Source organism: Manis pentadactyla, chromosome 4 (assembly GCF_030020395.1).
Source record: "Manis pentadactyla isolate mManPen7 chromosome 4, mManPen7.hap1, whole genome shotgun sequence".
NCBI lineage: Eukaryota > Metazoa > Chordata > Mammalia > Pholidota > Manidae > Manis > Manis pentadactyla.
This window is the reverse complement of record NC_080022.1, coordinates 76,394,500-76,419,637: the sequence shown is the minus strand read 5'-3', so window position 1 is coordinate 76,419,637 and position 25,138 is coordinate 76,394,500. Positions and strand designations below refer to the sequence as shown.

Genomic DNA, 25,138 nt, shown 5'->3' with positions numbered 1-25,138 from the left:
GACATGCTGCTGCTGCAAGAGAATGAAACTTATAAGGAAAAAAAATCAAAACCCATGAATAAACAGTTACAGACAAATCCATTGTTGTGTACATGTACATGTATAAACATAGTGTGTGTGCATAATAGTATGAAAATTACCTGGGTTGCAAATTCAATAAACATGTGAAAGCCTGCTCTGTGCAAGAGCTGTGTCACTCCCAAGAAAGTGAGGAAAGTCTTGCCATTGCATAAAGGGCGCTCACCCTGAGCTTGTCTGTGGACACATAAGAGAAATCGGTGTGTGGCAGTCAGTCCCCGAGTCAGTGTCTTTCTCTCTGGTCATCAGTTTTCTTCCTGTTTCCCTCTCACTCCTTGTATCAAATACTATCCTTTTACTATAGTGCTTGATACTTTATACTTGTATTCACTGGATCCTCTTGACAGGAGAAAATTTATTGAATTTCTATGGTGTAGACTGGCCAGAACAAGAAAAAATAATCATCAGTAAATGAGACTTCATTTTATTTTTGTATTCACCTAAAATCTACCCTTCAAACATGCATAAAAGTTAGGAAAATGGGAAATACACACAAACTGATTAAGAAACAGGAAAATATATAAAACTATAATAGTATAGTTGAAATAAGAAGTATATCTACATAATGTGTAAAGTTTATGGAGTATTTGTTTCCATAAGTCATTTAAATCATGCTCAGTGAGAAAAAACTAAGCTGTAAAGTCACATGTCTTTGAGAACAGGAGCTTGATCCCATAACTGACACCAAACATCATGTTCTTCCCCCTATCCAAAGCTCCTCTCACAAAGGCTAACAAGTTGGAATTCAGTGAATGGAGAAGGCAGCCTGGGGTAGGAGCCTCTGAGCCTTTAGGAACCTGCAGGAGCTGGATCAGAAACCCAGGTGGGGAATGGCAAGAGCAGAGAAGTCTTGAGTTTAAGAGAAGCAGTGATGCAGCAGGTCCCACTGAGAAGAGCATCTTCAGAACCAGAGGGAGATGACTTCATAAATAAGTGAGGTAGTGAGGACACTGAGGACTAAAGATTCCAGAATGAAGAACATGGCTTGACTTGACTTACAAAAGAGAACCATGACAGATTCTAAAACAGAATGCAAGCAATGTTTTAGAAAACTCATCTGGTGGGGCATGGGAGATACATTGGGCAGGAGAAGGGAGAAAAGACTGAATGAAGGCAAGGGAACCAGGTAGGAATCCACTGTGGTAATTCACTAACTCTACAGTGGGGACCAGGACAGGGGGACAGGAATAAAGGAACTTAAATAGTACAAACAGGGAAAATCTGACAAGTATTGGCTGATGGGACAGATGTGGAGAAAGGGAAGAGGAATAAAGCTGAGATGGTGAAGGGCTCCATCATAAAGTGGTAGTTAATATTCAAACATTCACTGGAAGAACCAATGAGCAATCTGGTGACTTTTACTCTTTTGCTTTAAATTTATTAACATAATTAAGGTTTTGTACCTTTTTTAGAGGTTTGGTGTAGCTAAGTTTCGACTGAGTATTGCTCTTGAGAGTGAACTCAGTGGAAAAGCTGAAGGTGAGATGAAAGGCCATTTAGGTTCAGATCAGAGAGAGACATGGGTACCATACTATGGAATCAATGAGGGTTTTTACAAAAGGGAGTGACATGATTTGGTAACTGTCAAATTTTAAACTTGTAAATTAAGAAGGTGCCACTTTGGTAGCAGCATGGAGGATTCACTAGAAGGGCTTATACCTGACACAGGTAGGCAACCAGATCAATAGTCCAAAGGATAGAACAAGAAAGAAGGCTTGAACCAAGATGTGACTGGGTATGAGAAGAAGGGATAAAAGCAAATGCTTTTAATCAGGTCCTCTGTTAAATAGCTAATGAACATGAATTTCAGGGTTATCCAGATACTGAGCAGAAGAACTTGATGGCAGACTAGATGTTGTGAAGAGACAGGACTCAATGGCCAGTGAACATCCTAGTCTTGACCACAAGATCAATGGTGAAAACTGGTCAGTGCAGGATGGTGCTGAGTGTGGTTTTTAAAATGCTAAGTTTGCCCTGTGGGCCATCTAGGTAGCGAGGTCTAGTAGACAGCTGGAAATACAAACTGGGGCCCTTGGGAGAGAAGTTTGTTAGAATGGTCATTTTCTGCTGACCCTGGCCAAAGTTGGGTTTAAAAGTCTACACTTGCTAATTTCCAAAAAAAAAAAAATTTTAAATAAAAAACTAAACGTAGCCTGAGTCCATCTCCTATAAAAAGGAATTCACTAAGCACCTTCTTTTCCGAATATTTCCATTTAAAGATGAGACCATTTAACTTTCTTGAAGGCAATCTAGTTGACTAAGATACAAAGTCTGTGTGTTATAAAACACACATACACACAAAACACCTCATTGCTTTGAATGGCTTATACTTGCCTGCCCAACTGGATGTAAACAGGATTGGAAGTAATCAAACACATTTTGTTTTTAAATAACTTCCAGCCTCCCTGTTGTAGGTGTTTATTGCCTTCCTGACAATGAACTGCCAACTCTCTAACAAAATATATAAGGGCATACTTTTCATTTTACTTCAGTAGAAAAAACTGCCACCTCTCCCATGATACTTTCAACTTTTAATTTGTGCTCTAAACTTACTGGTTGTAGAAATAGTATATTTAGTTTATCAACAAAGTTAATAGAAACATGAAGAAATTTCAGATGTGGAATGTTTTGTATTTTTATAAATATCAATCTTTGTTAGTGTTGATGGAGTTGGAAAATGTATCCTTGGGGAATCTAACTCTGAAAAATACTTCCTGTTTCACTTTCTAAGTAATTTCATCTCCATTTAATGTATTATGTAATTATTTAGTCTATTATCCATATCTACCCATTAGACAGTAAGTTTCAAGAGCACAGGGCTTTTATCTGTAGGGTACACTGATGAATTCCAGCACTGAGCCCAGATAATAGGGAGTCAATAAATAATTGTTGAGTGGTTAAATCATAGTCTTGTGAATATTATACTTGAAGAATTTAGTATGTATTTTTCCTTAGTAATCATGTCTCAGTTTCCATGCTATAATTTAATCTTGAACCATTATTTCTATTTATATACTACACAGAAATTCTTTCAGGACCTATATTACGGTGGGATCTTTTGGGTCACTGAAGGTTTGGGACAAAGGAATTAACACGGGGAAAGCTGTAGCCGAGTGTTAAAACCTCCCAGATTCTCCAGGGGACGCCTCTGTCTAGTTCTGTCTTATGAGGAGTTGTGATTCTTCTACCAATCCTACCCTCATTTCTGGTTTCCTGATCTCAGTTCCTGTTTCAGCGTCTGTTTTAGTCTAGGGTTCCATTTGGTATTCTGACCCCAGGTTACCTGAGTTTGACATCTGTTGTTTTCATTGTTTGACACTTTTTTTTTGGTACTCATGTGCTCAAGCCTAGAGAATGGTCTCAGCCTGTATTTCTATGAGATCAGAGACTCAGATAACTTAAAATTATAAGACCAATATTATAAATTACTTTCCTCTTAAGGTTCTTATTGTCCTTCCTTGTCCCCATTATAAAACCTAATAATTTCTCACCACCTGTTTGATGGATAATCACAGTGACCACCTGCATTCCTTACTCAACCTAATTTTTTTTTTTTCTGGTTAACTGTATTTAGTTAGTATGAATTATTATACAATCAAAGATAAGAAACTATTACCATACTCTAATTCATATTAAGAATAAAATTAAAAGGACTTCAAACTTAGGGAAAAAAAGATGGATTCTAAATAATTTATGCTACAAATTTTCCATTTATTAGGAAAAAATACTGTGCTTGTGCACTCTTTGTGAAATGTAGTCAGTATATAACCTAGGTTATGCTGTTTAAGTCATTGGCTTGGGTCTAATTTAATTCATAGGCCAACCATTCTAAACAGATCACTTGTATCAGCAAGGCAACGTTTAGAAAAGCTCTCAGTCATTCGCACAGAAGACAATTCACTTGATAGCACTTCTTCCTTGAGCAATGACTCAAATCAGCTAGGCTCAAAATATATCTAAAGGGTACACAGCTGTCACAGAGCTTGAAGTAACCCTCTGAGCAATAAGTTGATTTATTTTCCCCTATTTGTACTAGTTCTGCAGACAGCACTGTAATCTGACAAATGTTACCCCCATTGTGAAGAGAGAGAGCTTTTCAGTGTCCTAGGAGGGCTCTATTGGATTCCTTTGTCTTTATGAGTAAAGTAAACTGCACATAGTGATTTCTTGATTTTATTTAACAAGAAATAAACATTTAAACTCCGTGATTTATGCAAACCAATCACAAACAAGGGCTTTAAAATTAGAGAATAATATTTTATCAAAGGAATGTTAGCACCAAACTTTGGGGTGCAGACAGGTAGCAGACTATCTACTGGGTATAGGTAACTTAATTACTTTCATTGTAACATTCCTTAATTAAGGTTTTTAACTTCTTCTTATAAAGTTTAAAACAAACACAAAAGTAGGGAGTCAAATGAAGCCCGTATGTCCACCACTCTGATATAACAGTACAACATTATAATACCCATTCCCACTGGATTATTTGAAACAAATTCTAGATATCAGATCTTATCTGTCTTATTTCAGTATGTATCTCTAAATGGTGAGGAGCTTTAAAAAATAAAACCAGAATATTATAATCATATTCAGTGGTGTGCTGGCAGATAGTTAATAAGCAGTTCTTGGGGCAGGGACTGATTTATAGTCTTTGTTCATTTACATTGCATACATATTCCCACCATGGAAAATTCCAAGCCACTAACATGATGTCACTGAGGATGGAGCTGAGAATACGCAGTGCATCATTATACTCTACTTCCATGATGCAGATACATTAGACCTAAGTTAAGAACACACATAATAGCAAATTATAATAGAATAATTTAGGCAGTGATGTGTTTAGTATCATTTTTATTTACTACTTTAATTTTTGTTTCTATAATTTAATTTTAAATGCTATATTTAATGACTGGTCTACAAAATTCCTGAAAATTTAACTATTGGCTCTCATCAGCTCCATCATACCACTCAGTCGCATCCAAATAATGAACAATTTCTTAACATTACCAATTGCCCAAATTTCTATGACATACCTTCTCCTCTTTTTCCTCAGTAGTAGAGAAACATTTTAAGCAGGAAGGAATGCAGAACTTTGCTTCAGAAAGCTACCCCAAAGTTAGGCTTTCCAAATGATTCAGTGCATAATGCTTGTGTATAAATCTGCTGTTAAAGTATGTTTCCAGGAGGTTAAATTAGATGCTACCATGCACATATATGTCCATATTACTGGGGAATCACAGTAATGTTTTTATTTCTCTCTTGCTGCCCAGTCTCAGGCACAAGAGAAAGAACTTGGAAAAGAGTAGAAGAAGGATTTGGCAGGAGGGAAAATAAGTCCTTCCCAGGTAGATGACCATAAGTTTAGAGTGCTCTACCAGGAAGCTTCCTTGGATGAGAGATGCCCTTCCGTGCCTGATACGTACCACCATTGAACTGTGGCTTGGAAGGTAATTTTTCAGAACTGAATACGGCACATCGGATGTGGAAGGGCCTAAGTAGATGGGAAAGTGGGGATGCTGCCACCCTTGATGAGAATGCCAGGCTGCACTGCAATGCCACCTTGAGCCCATAGGAAGGAAAACTCAAATCCAGTCAATGAACCAGTGTCTACAGTACTCATCCAGACGCCATAGTGGACATTCACTAACCCCCTGCCCCTCACCAAATCTGCACCCAAACTGCCTTTTGAGCATCACTTCCCACCATACCTTTGAACAAACCTTTTATTCCAGCTAGACCAGCCTACCCACTGCCCCATACCATTTTTATATGAAAAGTTCCTTACACATGCAAAAGTACAAATAGTGTAAGGAAGCCCCTTGTACCTATCATCCAGCTTCAACAATTATCAACTCATACCACACCCTAGCCCAGGATCATTTTGAAGCAAATCCTGGATGTGTCACTTCACCCTCAGTTATTTCAGTAGTGCGTGTATTCCTCCCTGCATAGCTCAGCTCAGACATTTCCCTCCGCCCACTTCATCTTTCCAAATTGGTCCCAACCAGCAAGGCTCAGCTCAGGTCTCACCTCCCACATTGTTCCCAGTGGGCTTGTCTCTCAGTCCTAGCTCCCCTTGGGACATCTCTCTTACTGCTATCCTGTTGTTCCTTGCCTCTTAAACTGTACACTCACAATGCCTTTGGCCTGGAAAGTGGGAAATCTCTCTCACGACACATATAGTCCAATAACAAATGCTTTGTAGGGAAAGAACTAAAGAATAACAATTTAGTTTTATAAAATTAATAGAAATTTGGTCCAACAATTTTGCACAGCATATTGAAGAATTTCCTTATATGGGAAATGTCTCATGGTATAGAACAGGGTATGCTGACACAGTATGACTGGGCAGAATGAACAGTGGACATGGAGTTAAAAGGCCTATGTTATTATCTTGGCACTTTTGTTTGTGTGTTATTTTGGGAATATTGGTGTGACTTCTCAGAGCCCACCCATAAAATAGGAATTAACCACAGCCATCTTACCTCTTTCCCTCACTGAACTGTCAGAATCAAATGCAAAATATATATATAAAGATGGTTTTGTAATTGAGAGAGCATGATGTTGATACACATCATTACCTGTAAATGCAGAACTGACTGCCATATGACTTGACAACAAGGAAAACTATTGCTTTACATCCTGAATGAGGCAAATAAATTTAAGTTCTCAAAAGGGAGCATGGGAATGTGATAGTATAGAGATCAGGTGGAATTCAGAACCAACAAAATTAATCTTGGGAGGAATGTAAAAGCACACCTATTTATTTCTGAGACCTCAAAAATCATTGCCTTGTTATTAAAACAGGCAAACTGCAGAACCCCTAAGAAAAGATTGCAAAGGAAGCAAAATACATTGTCTGCTATTTAAGCAAATTCCTGTTACATTAAATGAGTAAATGAAAAAGCCAAATTTAACATCTAATTCCCCCCAAATAAAACTGCAGAATTATTCAATAAAATTGTTATAATTCTGAGGTTTTGCTTCCTGAGGACAATCTCAAAGCCTTTGACTTCTCAACTTTGAATTTTTCTTTACCAAACACAATCACTAATAACAAAGTACAAAACAAACATCTATCATATTACATCAAATACCAAATACCACCTAAATTACAATGGAATTGAGGTCTCTTCTTCCCTCAGGAGAAAAAAGAATAAATGATTTTCTCAAGAAATACTGTTCTACAAAACACATTGCAAGCTTCACTAGTGTCCTGTGAGAGACCCTCAGCCTAGCTAAACCATACACTGGAATATTAATATTATAAGATTCCTTGCAAGTACATGAAAATTACAAGGGCTGGGTAAGAAGCTTATATTTTATAAAACTCTGGATAACCTAGGCCAAAGTAGAAAAAAAGGGGTTTTCAACTTTGGACTTAAATATAATTTAGCAATAGTTGGTAAAACAACAGCTGCTACACCTGGTAAAGCCAAATGAGATTACTAGGTGGAAATCACAGAAACACACAGAGAACATTTCAAAATTCCCAGCATACTGCCAACAAAGCACCAAGGCAGAATCTCATTAGAAAAGGAAAAATTTTGTTTTTGAAAATAACTTTTTTTATAAGATTTCACCATGTGTTACATCTCTGAGGACTTAACTGGAGGGGAGAAACACAAGGCTCAAAAGAGTGAACTACAGAAAAACATCTTCCTTCCTCTATGCCCTTTCCCAGCTCAGCCCTGTGCTGCACACACCAGGCAGCTGTGTACCCTTACACCTTGTCCTCCATAAACACACATGGATAGAGATTTTTAAAAATCATCGTTTGTTTTTACTAGAATAGACTTTTTGCTTGTACAGATCACTGTAAGGAGACTACCAGTCAGTGACTCACACACCTTTAGGCACATCAGGAAAAGAAACAAAGGAATTCTGTGACTTATGACAAATAAAGAGGATTTTATGCCATTGAGACTTGAACTTGGAGTATGTACCCAAGATAACCAACTAGCACAAAAGACTTCAAGGTTAAACTCTACGCACCTCAAAATATCCATTGGCAATGTGAAGGACTATAGATTTTTTTACTCATCCACTTGCTGAACAGTTCAAAGCTGAATTTCAGAGACTCTGAAGATTGACCAAGTTTCAGGCTAACCAGAAGTTTAGAGACTTTTCTGATCTGGTCCCAGGACAGCTATAATTTCTTCTGATTTGTCTTCAGTGTTCTTATTCAATCAGTAACTATATAAGCCTCATTTTTCAGAATTGAGTAATTTGACTCAACTTTTAAAAAGACCAGGAAGAAGAAAAAAAAAAGCAAAGAAAAAAAGAAGAAAAAAAACGACCAGAAAAAAGTTCACTTAAGGCCTAGTTAAACGACAAATTATAAATTATCAGAAGACAAGTAAAGAAGAAATTCCTTCATAGTTCCTCCATGGTAAGTAAGACAAAACAAGCCCAGTTTGGGCCCTAACCAGTAGCTGATGTGAGGCTGAAGTAGTCACATAGGCTCAGTGTATTACAAGAATCATGGAAGCTGTGCTTACCACAAGATAACCATATGTTAAATATTCTTCTAAGCCCTTTATATCAACTTATTTAATGCTCCCAACAACTCTATGAGGTTTTCTCCACTTTACAGATGAGGCAACAGAGACAAAATTCTGTGATTTCATTAAATCTGCACAATTAGTAAACTCGTAATATGAAAGCTGGCATGAATGTCAATCTTCAAAGAGATCTTCCATAGGAATAAAAAGTAGCTTAACTCAATGGAACGAACGGTAGACTAAACAACTAAATACGCATTTGCTCATGCGCTCATTCATTCAGTAATGAGCATAGTAGTGGAGATCAGCAAAACAACTTACATCTGCCTACCATCTGCCTTAAATTTAGCCAAACAAGGCAATCTCTCAGAATGCCAGCTTTTTTATTGTAAAATTAGAAATAACTCTTCCTGGCCTACTTAATACTTTCACATTGATGATAATATCAAAAGCAATGGAACTCCCTCTGCCCAGGAGGTATCAGAGAACAAGTGCCCATAAAGAGGCAAACTCCTCACCAATACCTGCTCTGTTCTCCCCATGACACAAAACCTGCCCCAAGTGTCCACAGTTCTCAAGTCTTCTGGAAGACAAGGAGCTGTCCTGCAGGGCATGATTACCTGGTTTCTCAGGATGCTCCTATGCAGACACATTTTTCTTCCCATAGAACAAACACTACTGCTCATCAAGTCTTTTCTCATTTCCCATCACAGGATATTCCTGTTTGGAAGTTGTCTTAGTCTGTTTGGACTGTAGCAAGCCACCATAGACTAACTGGATGGGTTAATCAACCAGTGCTTCTTTCTCACAGTTTTAGAGGCTGAGAAGTCCAATATCAAGGTACCAGAAGATTCGGTGTCTGGTGAGGACTCACTTTCTGGCCCACGGACTCCCCCCACTGCGGTGGAAGGGGCCTAGGGCACTCCCTGGAGTCTCTTTCATAAGGGCACTGACCTCACTCACTGGGGCTCTTCTCTCAGAAGCCAGTTACCTCCAAAGGCCCACCTCCTAATACCATGACATTGGGGGTTAGGTTTTGACATATGAATTTTGGGTGGGGACATTCAGTCAATAGCAGCATCTGTGATTATTAAAGTTGTATTAATATAATGTACTCTCATCAGCAATCTGAAATGGGGGATTTGAGGGATCCAAACACAATCAGGAGAGAACTTAATCCATTCCTCCTATGAAAAATGATTAAAAAGTTAGAAGTTATTGCAAAACTAGTAAAACTTCAGGAAGCATAGTATGAGTTAAATAATTCCCATAGGATCCATGTGATGAAGAGAAATAGGACTAATCCTATGACTTCTTTCTCAAATTTCTCTCATATGAGTCTCCTCTGCTCCACTGCCCTATATGGTCCCCCAGCACCATCTCATCAGAACACATCCCCCACTCAGCTGCCAGCATTACTTCCTAAAGTAAATCTGATGCCGCTTTCTGCTTCAAACCCTTCCTTGCAGCTCCTGGGCTCTTCCTGTTAAAGCTGTGTACATTTTATAGGGTTACAAATCCATCTCCAAGCCCACCCCTGGCAGAGACTGAGCCAGAATCAGCACCGGGTATTACAACTCCCTCTCTAGCACCTTCTCTTTTATTCTTTTTACAGAGGGGAAAGCTGATTTTGGCAGGAAGGGGTACACTGCATAGACACTTCAGAAACTCACAGATGGTGGGGTTGATTCCAAGCACATTTTCATATCAGTGTTATAGCCACTGCAGCAGATAACAAAATTGGCAAAATATGGGTTCATCAGGTAAAAAGAAAGGAGCCACCAGAACAAAGAAGAAAAGTTTAGATCAAGAAAGAACTTCTGGTCCCAATGCCACAGTGCAACAGGCACATGGAACATTCAGCTTCTTTAGCTCCAAAAATCTGATGCATGATGTCCCATGACTTAATATTCCAAAATGTTGTGCTGAATTATTTTTACCCTGTACCTGCCCCTTAAACATAAAAATACAGCAAAACTTTAAAAGTAAGAATGAATTTAAAAATAATTATTCAGAAGAAGGAATTGAATAACTAGACTATTTTATTTGATCTTTGGGTAACTCATTAGGGATATCTAAGAATGTGATACATGAAGATGTGATATATGAGAGAATGAACATATATATAGAAGTTTGAAAAATATCTCCAGGCATCTTCTCTCAGAACATATGGAAAACACTCATTTCCACAATACTTAGAAAATATTTCATTGAAATTCTAAAATAAGCACAAAACAACCATGCATTAGTAGTTTAACCACTGATATAAAAAAAATTCAATGGAAAACAGCAAATACAACATAGATTGTCATTTAATTTTAAACAATATCTAATATAGACTAAGTACCTTGAAGGAAGAAAAACTTGGGCTAGTAAATCTCCTCTATTAAAGGATTAAGTTGAACAATGCAAAATCAATAGGATTAATGGCTGGTAAACCCTAGCACCAGTCCAAGATTCCCCCCAGTGTAATATGCTGTAGCAGAAGTATTTGTCTTTGCAGTGGATTGACTTTTTCTATGGCTACATGTGGCTAATTTCTGTGCTACATCCTCTCTACACGCTCCCACTGCTCTTCCTTCACCTTCATGACTCCTGGCAAAGTGTAGAATAGAGGAAATAGTAGGGCACAAATCAGTATGTAATCCCAGTGGCCCCTCGCAGCTGGACTGATCCAGTTCTGCCACCAATAAAGAACAAGCCATGCCTGAAAAACCTAGATCCCTTTTTAGCACTGTAAACCATGCAGGAGATGCTTATTACATCTGCTTTGTTCTCTATTCCTATGGTGCCCATCACCATAGTAACAAGGCACACAGATGGAAAAGTAGGCTAGAAATACCCCCAAATTCGGGTGGAGATAGGGAATATAGAGGAAAGGGCCTTTCACTGATAAAGAGAAAAAGGCTAGGGTTTCTTCTATTGGAGTTGTCAGTACATTAAGGGGCAAATTAACTGAAGTTTTCTCTGTATATAAGAGAGCCACAACAGAAAGCAACCTAAAATTTCAATAAATATGAATATTTACTGGAGGTAGACTTGTAGGCATCTAAGGTTTTAAAGCCAGGTGTATTTATTAGAAAATCTTGCATGTAAATTGAAATCCAGCATCCAATTTGGGAAATCACGCACTCATCCTACAATATGGCTGATTACTACTTACAATTTTTGGTTATTTTGTAGTACAGTTGAGACATCTATTAAGGAAGTGTGGCAGGGAAGATAAGTTGATTTAATGAATATTTTCCTGAAAGTGACACAGTATCTTCCAAGATTTTGTACAAGATGTCCCAAAAGGAAGTCACTGGGTGCAGGTGGGGGAGTAACTGTTGTTTCACCCCAGGGAGCCACTGCCCCTTTCCCCTTGGATGGTTTGTTGTTGTTTTTTTTCTTGCTTGCTGACAACCTGAGTCCTCCTAGCTCATAATTTTCGGGGACATTTGGAAGGCTCAGAATGTTATTAATGTTGTTACTGGTCAGGAAATAGGAAAAGGAAAATAGCCACATAAACCTAATCAGGGATGTTTTGCTCTACATAAATAAAAATGTGCAGTTACAGAAAAAGACAGATGTTTGATGAATTATTTGTTTTAGAGAATTTAACATTCTAGCTACTTACAGATTTTAGTGGGAAAAGCAATGGACAACTTTATGGGAATCTTAGTTCCCTGTCTCAGCCACTAACTAGTGGTGACGTTGGGGACAATTTTCACTTTGCCTTTCTCAACTTTAGTGTAGTATCAGGAAAAAAGACTGAAATAGACCAAAAATATGAATTTGAGGGGATCTAAAGATGATGCCAAGGCATGATCAAATGTTATGAGTATGTATGTGTTATTCTAGGAAAGACCCTCAAACATATCTATAAAATAAAAAAGTTAAAAATCAATAAAGGGCCTCTAAAGTCTCTTCCACATAACTCTACAAGACCATAACTGGAATCAACTTACCCACATAAACTCAAGGCTCTGAACTCAGACTTAGGTGAGCATAATATTCAGGTCTTCTCCAAAATCTCCACCCAAGGGATGCTGTCCCCGACCATCATTATCTAATCCCCACCACCAACCACTCTTCAGCTCTTTACGCTGCTTTATTTTTCTTCATTGCACTTAGCATGTGACATTATATCTTGAATTTGCTTGTTGCCCACCTTCCCTCCTCTAGGATGTATGCGCCATGCCAATAGGTTTATTCCTGTTTTTTTTTCTTTGCTGGATATATTCCCAGTGCTTGGCACACAATGCCTGGCAAATATTAAGTGCTCAAAAGAAAAAAAATCTTGAATGAATTAATTTTTTTTTAATCCATAAAATGAAGCACAGCAGAACAGAAGTTCAAATAAATTATTTTTCTTTTTTAAAAATCTGGGGCCTGCTAAGAGTGGTGTACTCTATTTAGCATGTTATGAGCATATCGAAATCTTCATATGATCCCTTTAAGGCAAGTTTTCCAACCCTTAGAGCTTTTTATAAAATAACACATCTGGGAAAATGAGCCAGGTAATATACTGTAGAAAAAGCCACTTCATCAGTTGCCAGATCTGCCACTTATTTGTGGGGTTTGCTTAGGCAAGCCACATATCTCCTTACAAACTCAGTTTCCACATTTGTATCCTGGGGATAATCATATAAGATGATACAGATACTTGACCCATTTACTGCAGATCCTCAGGAGGATAAATGTGAATATAAATTCTTTAGTATGTTAAAGTTATGTACAGCATGTTAAGTAATGTGGTGGAAGTTCCTGTACAGTGTTCTAGGAGAGATTTGTTATAAACTGTTGGGAGAAGGCAAGTGAATAATGGTCATCTGTACAAGGTCCTTCCAAACAGGGCCAGAACGGCCAGGGACCAGGCGGACCCCAGTAAGCCTCCCTATTCTGTAGGATGACAGCCAGGCTCAATTCCTCTCTTTCCTCCGTAAAGAAAAAAATGTCCCAAATGTAGCCTGGTACTGAACCCTCCTTCATGCTATAATTCACAACCTCTTGCTGGGCAGAAATCAGCGTTCTTGATAAATGCTGAACAATTTTTTTTTTTCCAGTGGGATTGAGACTTATTCTTAGAAACCAGTCACCCACTGACCCAGCTGACTACCACCAAGTGTCTGGTGATCTTTCCAGTGTTCTTTTTGTATCTGCTCAAATAACAGCTATTTAAAAAATGTACAATTTCTAACTGTTCTAGAAAGTTTGTGTGTACTTAAAACAGATGCTGGTGATGAAATCACTCTGGTGTCAAATTAGCATCCATGGGATTTATAAAGGGCATGATATGCTTTAGCCATGCTCTCTCCCTGGTCAATGTTCCTGAAATCTTTAAATCGGCTTATTAAGGAACTTTTCCCTTAGATTTGGTAGTCAACTTGACTGAAAATTTTTCTTTAGCTCCAAACCAGGATGATCTTCAGACAGGGGCATGGGGTTTGAGGACCCTTGCTTTTTGGAGTGGGGGAAGGCACCCTGCACAATCTATTTCCGTATCACCAAGTAACCCTTGTCTAAAAAATCATTTGCTTCAAAACATCTCATGTCCTGTTGGTTCTTTCTGGGCATCTCCTTTTTTCCCTTTTCACATTCGTCCTTTTCCCACATTCTAAAAGAAAGCCAAACATTCCACTTCTCAGGAGTCTGCTTATGATGCACTGTCTTGGTGAGTAAAAATGTCAAGGCCCCAAGCAGAGGGCCGTTTTGAAATATGTGTAGGGTTGTAGAGTCAAGAAACCAAATGACTTTCATGACTTTGAACAACACTGGAGAAAGACTTGATCAGGTTGTTAGACAACAGAAAGCTGAAAATCACTTTTGTGATCGATCTCCAGACAACTTGTTACTCAAGAGTTTTAAAAAAGGAATATTGCTTTCATTCCCATATACTTATCTATGCAGCAAATTTTTAAAGCAATTTAATTTTAAAAAGTAGCTGATTTGATTATGAAACCTATCTTACTGTAGCAATAAGTAATATTTACTTATGCATAAACTATTTTAAGCCCCATGTATTCACTGAGAGATAACTTTTCAACAAAATTTTACCTATCACTAAAAATGACTCATCAAAATTCTAATGTACTTGTTTTCACCAAATGTGTACTAGTAAAAGTCATAATTCAATGCAAAAGAACTTTTATAGCTAAAATGTGTGTATATGTATGGGTGTCACAAGAATATGATAAGGTAATGAATGAAAGATTTTTCAAACACAACAATGTTACATTAGGATTAAGTTTAATAGCAGAAGAGGAATGAAATGAGTTATATGAGGGAAATAGCTATATATAATGCCTGAATTTTTTAAAAGAGCTTGCTCATGTGTTTTTAAAATGGATGATATGGTAGAAATGAAACCACCTTGGTATTTAATTTAGCTTCCATTGAGTACATTAAAGAATGTTTTTTCTTAATCAGTATTTATATCAGAAATGTCACCTTTTACAACTATTTAAAATCATAATGAAAAACTATAACTGTTAACTTTTTAAATGTATGAGGAGAGTACATAGTTTTACAAAATCTTTTTAGTGGGAATTGGAAGTATTCTAAATTGCCTGATACAAAGAGCTTGTGCTGGCCAGCTAAAATTTCAACTTCTAATAGAAAGACAAAGTCAGAATTATTTCAGAAAAGTGCAAAAGCTGTCTCAAGCATCCCCTGCAAACTGCCAAATTCAGAACTCTGAGCACAGTAAATGTTCAATAAACACTAGCTCACTGACAAAATATTTTGACCAGTCAACTGATTTCTATTAATAGCATGCAATATATCTTCCTACTTCTAACCTCCAAGGAGATCTTTAAAATTTTGCTCAAATACCAGTCAAAAGTATGTCACTGAAACAAAGCCCTAGACTAGGTAATAAGTATACTGAACTATATTCCTTAATTCTTTCCCAGATGTCCATTTACATACCAAGAATAATGCCTAGACTAGGAAGCTCCGGAGATGAACAAAACATTCTTTATCATGAAGGAGCACCTTGGAGGAGGCAGGGACTTTCTCTGGCATTGGAGGCACAGAGGCAGCACAGAGGAGGGAGCGAGGAGCTCCAGGGAGCAGTAGGCAGAGCAAAAGTGTCTGGAAAGGTCTTTCAGAATAAGTGTGCTTGAACTGATTCCTGAAAGATGGGCAGGTGTTTGACAAGGGGAATCCAGCATCTCAGTCATGGCAAAGGAACAAAGCCATGGAATACAGCCATCTGGCCACCTCAAATCTCTCTCCCTGTACTGCAAATTCAGGATGGCTGGTATGGGGATGTGACTGCACATGTGGTGTCCATGTTGCATGCACTGGTGATTTAGAAATGATAGGGAGGCAAGAAGTGAAACTGGAGTGTTGCAGCAGACAAAGGAAGTCTTTATTATTGGCTCACCAAGTCACTGAACTTGATCCTGTGGTCAAGCAAGTTATTAAAGGGTAATTAAATGAGGCAGTGATGGTATGAGATTTGCCTTTCAGAATGATTACTTTTCTACAGTGTAGATGACAAATTTTGGGAGTGGACGATAGGAAAGCCTATAAACTGAACTTGTGGTTGGAAGACAATCAGCAGCACTCCTAGAAAAGACTGAAGGTGGTAAACGGGCCATGGAGGAAGGTGCTGACGGAAGAAACCTGAAGGATATGGCCCATGGACAAATGGCTCCCAAGTGTATAAAGAGCAGTTTTGTGGGGAATGAAGCAAAGAAAAGCCCAGAGTGAGTTTTAGGTTTCTTTGGGCTATGTCATTGGTATAAAGTATTGTTATTTGCAAAAATTTAGCATCTAAGATGAATAGCAAGTTTTGGAGAAAAGAAGGGATCTGCAGTACATTAACTCCAGGCCATCATTTACAGGTAGCACAGGTATTATTATCTTTTAAAAAAAATTATTATTATCTCCATGCTATGCCCAAAGGGGTAAACATTTTTGCCCAGTATCACATGGTGAAGTCTGGGAAGTCAACTACATACCAGGCTTAAGAACAGGTAAACAAGGGAGAGAAGGTCCGTACTTTCACAGAACTTATATTCTGGTGAGAGCAAAGGTAACAGAAGATAAGCAAGTAAGCAAACCACAAATCAAGGTCTGAAAGGCTATGAGGGGTGCAGGTGTGAGGGGCATGGGTCCTTTATCTGAGGTGGTCATGGTAAGTACTCTGAGGTTACATTTGAGCTGATCTTTCATTGAGGAGAAAGAAGCAGTCATGCAAATTCATAAGGAAAGAGCATTCCAGGCAGAGAATAGCAACTGAGAAACTGATGAGGCGGAACAAGGTTGGTGTGCCACCGAGGGCAGAGTTCCAAATGCCAGAGGAAGTGGGGAGCGAGAGCAAGTCCCAGCTCCAAAGCCATTCCTGGGAGGGGGAAGGTGGAAGGCTTGTAGCACCTGAGGCAGTGCTGGCACAGCGTGAATTCTCTTGGGGAAGCCTGGGTACCTGACCATCAAGCCCAGCACTGTGCCTCTGAGAAACGGCATCATGACTCACAACCGCTTTTGGAAGACAAGTCATCGCTCAATTGAGGACTGCCTATTTTGGCATTGAAAAAGAGCCAGGAACAAACTCATTTAGTTTTGTCTAGAGAGGTGAACTTTAAAATCCTTAGATGAACATAATTCATCCTAAATTAATGCACTCAGAGCAAGAGACAACCTGCAGTTGGCTGACAGGCGGCTCGGTCATGCCCACCACACTACAGGGAAGCAGAGCCTTCCCAGCCACCCACCACAGCTCTCAATGGCATTAGAGAGGCAACCTTTGCCCAAAGGATCCCCCATTAGCTCAGCTGCACAGGGCAAGGAGAAATGGTATCCCACTGCCATAGTGCCAAGCTGGGTTCCTATCTATACAAACCCAAAAGCTCAGAGAGTATAGATGTTGTGGATGCCCACTGACCCTGACATAGGCCATCCCAGGAACAGCATCCAGCCAGCTCTCTGGAACACACTGCCCACGCCTCCATTCTGGGGGCATTTTCCTCTGCTGCTTTATGGGCTACCTATTCTTCTGTCAACAGTCTTTCACATGAACCCCATCCCACCAAATGGCTTCAAATTCCATTTGCTAAGGGCAATGCAGATCAACACTCTGACCCTCTCTGAAAAGATCCTACTTTACAGCCAGCTTTCTCAGATGCATCTGCTTGGCATATCAAAAAAAGTATGTGTATTTAAGTTTGGTGGAATAGAATGAATAAATTATAAATTAATTAAATTATTCCTGAATTACGTAGCCCCCTTCAGAGTATCACATTCAGAAGTTATATAATACATAGTTTTTTAAAGATGGTGCCAAACGTTGTGAAAAGCCTCCCTTGGAATTCTGTTGGAAACCTGTGGCCCATTCTGATCCATGCCTAGGCACAGGCTCATCTCATGTTCGAGCTCCTATCAAACCACACTTCCATACCATCTCTGCTTCAGCTCTTTTTGTTCCTAAAGTCACTATTCAGTCACCATTCAGTTCCTACTGGCCAACTTTTTGTTCCTAAAGTCACCATTAAGTCTCTGACCATAAAACATTTGCACATGTGCCCACAGCACCTGTGCATCTCCTTCCTAATGACTTCCACTGTGGTGACTTATAATTTATTTGCAGTAGCCTGATGACACATGCAGTAGCCATGATGGCAGGAACCGTGTTTGTTTCTGTCATCCTTGTGTCCCAGAACCTAACACAGTGTCTGGCACACATCAGGGGCTTAACAGATTAGCTGCCCCCCCAAAATACTATGAAATATACTCATTGGTGGAAATGCTTCAGTTTCTGAGAGGGATCAGCCAAAAATCATTAAAATCAAAGCTGAAGAAGGTGAAAGCTCAGCTATACTATTTTTAATCAAAAAATACAGGAAAGATGTTGCTGCTATTTGGGTTTAAACTAATTTTGGAGACAATTCTAAAAACATTTGACAGCACAGTTAACAGTCATCTGGATATGTATGAGATGATCAACTTGAAAACATTTTTTTAATGGAATGAGTTCATTTTCAAAATGGTTCACCCAGATTAGACCAATTAAAAAGAGAAAAGAAAAGCTACCTCTTAGTTAACCAGGCACAGCTTATTAGGCATCCTATTTTAATCCTCATCTCTGATTCTTACCCCCAGTTTATAGATGAGGAAACTTTAGGATGTAAGCAGCTAAGGTTGCATACCTGGTAGGTGGCAGAGCCAGGATTCACATGCAGGTCTATTTGATTCCAAGAGCTATGTTTTTAATCTAAGCCACGTTTTAAGCTAAGAAATAAATGCTGACACTGAGTAATAATGTGTTACTCTCCCCCAGGAAAAGCTGTAAGACTACAGTCTGATACCACCGAATAGGGCAGGTGCCCAAGTATTTAAAATAGGACTTGGATGGCAATGATGTGGTAGCAGGGGAATTAGGTAAGTCATGAAAAAGGATGAAGGAGGAACATGAACATTACTGAAAGCTTGCTTTATGTCAGATATGGTATTAAATGCTTTAATGTTAAGAATGCTGTGAGATGGGTAAAATTAGTCAAGAAAAAAGAGATGTAGAATAACTGTGGTGTTTGGCTACCCCAGTGTTCCTTCCTCCCTCTCTTCCTAGGGATGTGAATGTCCCAAGTTCCAGCCGGGCATAAGGCTGTCTAGAATAAGGATGCTATTCCCCAGTGTCTATTCCAGCTAGGTGAGGTCACATTACTAAATTCTGGCCAGTAAGATGTAACAAGACATGTATGACAATCTCCAGGAAGTTTCCTCAAGAGACCACGGGCTGTTGCCTTTCCCCCGTCTTCTTTCCTTCCTACTTTTTACTACTTGGAACCACGATGGCTCATGCTCCATTTAGGATCATGACTTTGAGGGCCTTATCTGATGGTAGATCTAAAACGTGGACCCAGCTGAGGTATCAGAAGACTGTAAAACCATAACACCAGCCCTGGATTGTCTCTCTATAAGCTTTTTTTTTTTTAAATGTCAAAGAGATACAAGTGCCACTTTAAGCTATTGTTCTTTGTGGTCTTTGCAACTGGCAGCTAATCTTAACTAATATAGCAATTTATTCAAAGTGACGGTATAGGGTTCATACTCTTAGGTAGAAGTTTTATAATCTACAATACATTTGGGGTGGGGGGAGTAATAAAAATGCTGCAAAGGAATTTGACAGAAGAATATGTTCTCTGTTTGAATATGTTCTCAAATCTGAATACCTGAAAAACGATCAAAATTAACATGCTACTAGATAGTAAAGAATGTAGTCTCCATCAGAGATGGGCAGAGGAAGATCTTAGTCGCCTGCAGGGAACTGGAAACAAAAGAGAAATGGAAGCTGTGCATCTGGTAGCCTGTGAAGGTGCTGTTGGCTGAGGCACGGGCATTGTAAAGTGGAGCCCTGGAAATGACCACAGGATGAGACAGACAAGAAAGAACTACAGTGGACTCTGAAACTGAACAAGCAGGAGATGAAGTGCAAAGATACAGTCTGGAAAGGGACAAACAGAATCATGTGACTCATATCAAAGACAGCATAAAGGACAAAAGGGCAAAAGGAAAGGTCAATGTTGAAGCTCTAACAACTCAATTTTTATTCATTTCCTTATATGGGTTCACAACAGCATTGAAGAAGTGCATTTAAATTGTGTTGCAATTGAGGAGAATCCTAAACGAGAGGAAGTCATAGAGCAGGGGGTTTGTTATTACCCTTTGTTCAATTTCTAAATGAACAGCAGTGATAATTTCATTTAAGATCAATCTTAATGATCCAGAAGGGAAAAATAAGCTATATCTGCCAAAAACATTATTTTAAGCCCTGGAGAAAACTAAGTCATAATAACGGTATATAGGAAGTTAAGAAAATAAAGAAGGGAAACGAAATGAAGTAGGCAATAGCAACGAAAGAAAAGGCAGCAATATGAAAACAGACATGACAAAAACTAAAATGCACTTTACTGTTGGTTAAATTCTACACTATAACTGGACCTCCCAAATTCCTTTTGAGTGGTCACTGGTCTGAATTATTTGTGGAGTACCTGTACCAAGTCAGGAAAGCAGTGAGGGACATGCTCTACAGAAGTCAAAGCAAACCATTCTACCAAGTCTGGAGTAACATGACAGATTCAGCATGCACTCACTTCTGATATCAGTATAGTTAGAAAGATGCTGGAAAGGAGAAACAAAAATAAAAATTGGAAATTCAACTTGAGAGACACTAAATCAGAGATCAGATTAAACAGGCTAATTTTTATGGACAGTACAAAATGAAAAAGGAACATATAAAGCACTCATGTTCCATTAAAAAGGAATCGAATTTTAAAAAAATATGTTTATAAATAAAAACTTTGGCAAAGGTAAGAATGTTCTAAATATTAAAATAAAAAACAAAAAAATCAGAATTTTAAGTCACTGCAGGTAAATGCACAATCTAAAAAAAACTTGGAGGAATAACAGAATATTATTCCATGCTAAAAAGAAATGAGTTATCAAGCTATTTAAAGACATGGAGGAAACAAATGCATACTACCAATGCAAGACCCAATCTGAAAAGGTTACAGCGTATATGATTCCAACTATAAGACATTCTGGAAAAGGCAAACTATGGAGACAGTAAAAACATCAATTGTTGCCAAGGGTTGGGGGGACAGAGGGATGAAATAGCTGGTGCAAAGAGGATTTTTAGGACAGTGATACTATGATATAGAATCATACTCTGACGATATTACATGTGATATTACATGATAAATACATGTGCATACACGTTATATATTCGCCAAACCCACAGAATGTACCCCACCAAGAGTGAAGCTAATATATACTATGGACTTTGGGTTATAATGATGTGTCAGTATAAGTTCATGAATTGTAACAAACGCGCCACTCTGGTAGGGGATGTTGGGAATGGGGCAGGCTATACATGAGTGGTGGCCAAAGGTTTATAGGAAATTTCTGCATTTTACTCTCAATTTTACTGCGAACTTAAAACTGCTCTAAAAATTAAATTCTACTACAAAAAAAAATTGGAAGATCTGTTATCCTTTTCAAGTTATATTTATGAGTTCATTTCATTTTAATTGATGTTGGTGCTTTCATTCTGAGGATTCTTAAGAATGAAATAGCCATCGGGAATGATCTTTAAAGGCAAATCTTAACAACTAGTCGAGTGAAATCATTCCAAATGTGAAAATGATTTGTGTTAGGCTGAACAAGCTGAAACACCTTTCTAACTGAAGAAAAACAGAACAAGTTTTGAAGAACAGTAAATTTAATTCTCATGGAGATTTTTAATTATATATTTACTTAGTTATAATGAAAACATCAGGGGACAGTAGGTATAAGAAAAATGCCAGAGTGTACATTCAGGGTACTTTCCATGATGACTTTGCCCCCTTCATTATCTGAACTGAGAGTAGTGTCAGATGTGTTAGGGCTTACAAGCTTAAATCACACAGGCCCAATTACTTGGGGGAGTAGCTGTCATTTTGTATTCTCTTCAAGAGTGGAGCTGCTGACTAGGAAAGCCGGGGGCAAAAGGAAAGTCACCTTGGCGCCTCCAACTCAAAGAGCATTTTGGGTTCTCAGGAGATTTACCTGAACACATCTAGGGCACTGGAATTGTTAAGTAATTATACTCCGTTTGACTTCTGTGTGCTTCAACCCCACACTTACTTTTAGGAGAAAGAACAGTTTGATAAGGACAGATGCCATTTAATTTTCTCTTAGAAAGCAGCGAACAAATGGCCTATTTTAAGTTGGCTACGTATTTGTAATTTAAAATTTTCATGCTGGTATCTTTTCTACAGTTTTCAAAGTTTTTAGGCAAGGAGAACTTATTCAAGCAGGTTCACGCATAGGTGTTTTTAAGTACAGACAGGTTTGTCCTTTTCTTGGGAGGGGGAAATGGGGGTGCTGAGAGGGAGTCTTTCTCATCACGAATTAAAGTTTTCCACAAATGTCATCTGACTAAAGGCAACCTATGGACTTCGGGAAGTCAGATGAGGACACAGAGTAATAAGCCAACACAGAGTCGCCTCCCTTCTGACCTCTCAGCACCTGCTCAACTGCAGCCCAAAGAGGAAATCTCGTCGCTTCTCTCTCAAAATGGGTCTAGGTCGACGACCCCTTCTCCCTCAAACGAATGCCAACACCACGATCAAATTGTAGGCGAACAATGAGCGTCCAATGGGCATAAAATGTTTGGCAGCAAACAGCGCCAGGGCGGGGGGCAAAGGAGAGCAGCGCAGCGCGGACGACCTCCGTAGAGGTCTGCTCGCCCAGGGTGGGCGAGGCTCCAGTCTGGGAAGCCGGAACCCTGTTCCCGCAGCGCCCTGACTGCTGGCGCGGGGTGGGCACCGCCTCGTCGCGGTCGCCCCCCTCTGAGCCCTAACGACTCCAGCACCAGGAGAGGTCCTCTTAGGCGTATCACTGCTTCCCGCACAAGACAAGGAGCAGCGAAGCCACGACTCCTCTCTCGGCACGAGCCACCTACCCGCAGGCCCGGCTCGCAGGTGAGGCGGGACCAGGTACCCGCACCTGCCGGACCAACCCCACCTGCTGCGTCCCATCACCCCATGCTCACCTCCGCCCCTTGAGTCGGCTGGGCGGCTGCTCCCAGAGCCAGGGGCGTCCCGCTCCCACCTACCTCCGCGACTCCAGCCCGGGGCGCGCGCTCCCCGCAACGTGCGCCCCGCGCCTCCTGGGCGCGCCGGCGGCGGCCCGGCACCCGCGCTGCCCGGTCTGCCGGCTGCGGAGGGCTCAGCGGGAAGCGCCGGCGCTGCCGGGCTCGCCGCCTCCGACCGGCTCCATTGTGACGCTACGCGTCCCGCCGGCCAATCGGGGCGCGGCGGCGCGAACCGCTGACTAAGTTCGCAGGAGGAGGCGGAGGGCCTGGGCGGCACGGCGGCGGCGGCGGCGGCGGCGGCAGAGGAGGAGGAGGAGGAGGAGGCAGAGGAGGAAGAGCTGCGGCTGCTCCCGCTGCTAAGTTGCAGCTGCCCTGCCCCGAGAGTTTGCCGGCTTTGCGGCTGAGGGGGCCGTTGACTCACCGCTCGCCGGTGGAAACAAAGCCCCGCTGCCGTCACCCGGGCGCGCCGTATGGCCCCGGCCGCTCGCGCAGCCTCGGGTCGGCGGCAGCGGTGCCTGCTCCCGGCTGCGGGAGCCGAGAAGGAGCGGGGGCTGTTTCAGGAGGCGGGGGCCAGGGGCCAGGGCTGTCCGCTGGGCGCCCCAGAGCAGGGGCTTGGGAAGTGCGGTATGTATTACGTGTCGGGCCTCCGCATTTTCACGTGGGCACCGCCGAGTAACTTGTTCTTTGCATAACGTGTGTGGAGCCCTGAGTGAAGGCGTGGGTGGAACACGCGGGAGCCTGCCTCTTACACACGGAAATCCCTTTACCTTTCTTTAACCGCGCGCTTACAAAGGCGACAGGGCCAAGCCCCTGTGCGGGAGAGTTTGCAGTCGTACCAAACTAAGCGGCGGCTTCATTTAGGATTCTGGGCCTCCAGCATCACCCACCTCTCTCAGATGTCCTTATCCTCGGGATGGGGAGGGAACAACATGGTAGAGGGATAATGCTGTATTCAAAACCAGCGTTTTACTGCGAACAAGCTGCAATTCCACCCTATGTGCTGCCCCACTCATTTCTCTCTACTGTTAGGCGGCCCTGCGTTTGGTAAGGAACAAAATGTCTTACAAACAAGAAGTTAATCCAACCCAGGAATTCGAGGCTTTAATATTTTTATCATCCTCTTTTCAGCCCCGCTTTTATCCCCACCCTAGATTTAACCTAGTCTTTTTACACAGACTATCATCTTCAACACAATGATTCAATTAGGTGACATTTATATCTCTGAGTTGCTATGGCAATCCCTTTCCCATTAAAAGAAAAAATGTTTGTACAGCGACCTCCCAAAGGAATAAAATGCAGACTATAAAAGACAGCGTTTTAGCCATATCTGATTGGTTTGTTTAAATGGAAGGAAAGAAAATGGCACAACTAACTGAGTTACACGCGACTGAGTTGTGTCTCACAGGCACTGTTAGGAGTGGGACTATAATTTGAATTGCTCTCCAAGTGAATAAGAAGACCGACTCTGTGACATTGCTCTATTCTTTCTTGTCCACTCCATTCTGGGTGGCAGCTGTCTTCTTCCTGAGTCTTGGAGGGAAAGCCGAAAGAGCATTCCTTCATTTGGTCATTCATGAAGTTCTTATCTAGCTAAAGTGTTTGAGCCACTGCATTTGTACAGATCTCTTAAGCTAATTTAGATTGGGTTTTGCTCCTCACGCTGCTTACCACCTGGAGAGAAAGGTAAACAATATACAGAGTTAAGTATGAAACAAGGGAAAGAGTGCTGTAAGAGATATGCATTGTAAAGTGATGACATTAAAAATGAAAAGGTCCTGTTTTCCAAATGTATCTGAATGTTTGGAAAGGAATATTTCCCCCCCCTTCCACATCCATGAACGCAATCCTTTCTTCTATCACAGCAAGGTCATTTACCTATGTGAAATGGGATAGTTAACCTCCTTGGGAGTCAGATTGTTCATCTATAAAATAAGACTTTATAATTTGCAACAACATAGATGGAGCTAGAGGGTATTATGCTCAGTGAAAT

The 25,138-nt window shown here is 40.3% G+C and overlaps 1 protein-coding gene across 2 annotated transcripts in view; it reads right to left on the bottom strand.

The window, feature by feature from the left end:
- Window positions 1-23,360, bottom strand: part of LRRC8B (leucine rich repeat containing 8 VRAC subunit B) — a 73,532-nt gene extending 50,172 nt beyond the window's left edge. Inside the window, exon 1 of one of the 2 annotated variants that reach the window (XM_036918371.2) lies at window positions 23,107-23,360. The gene's annotated coding sequence lies outside the window, so the exon portion shown is untranslated. The remainder of the gene's footprint in view (window positions 1-23,106) is intronic. The other variant, XM_036918372.2, reaches the window with a different exon arrangement.
- Window positions 23,361-25,138: the final 1,778 nt, after the last annotated feature.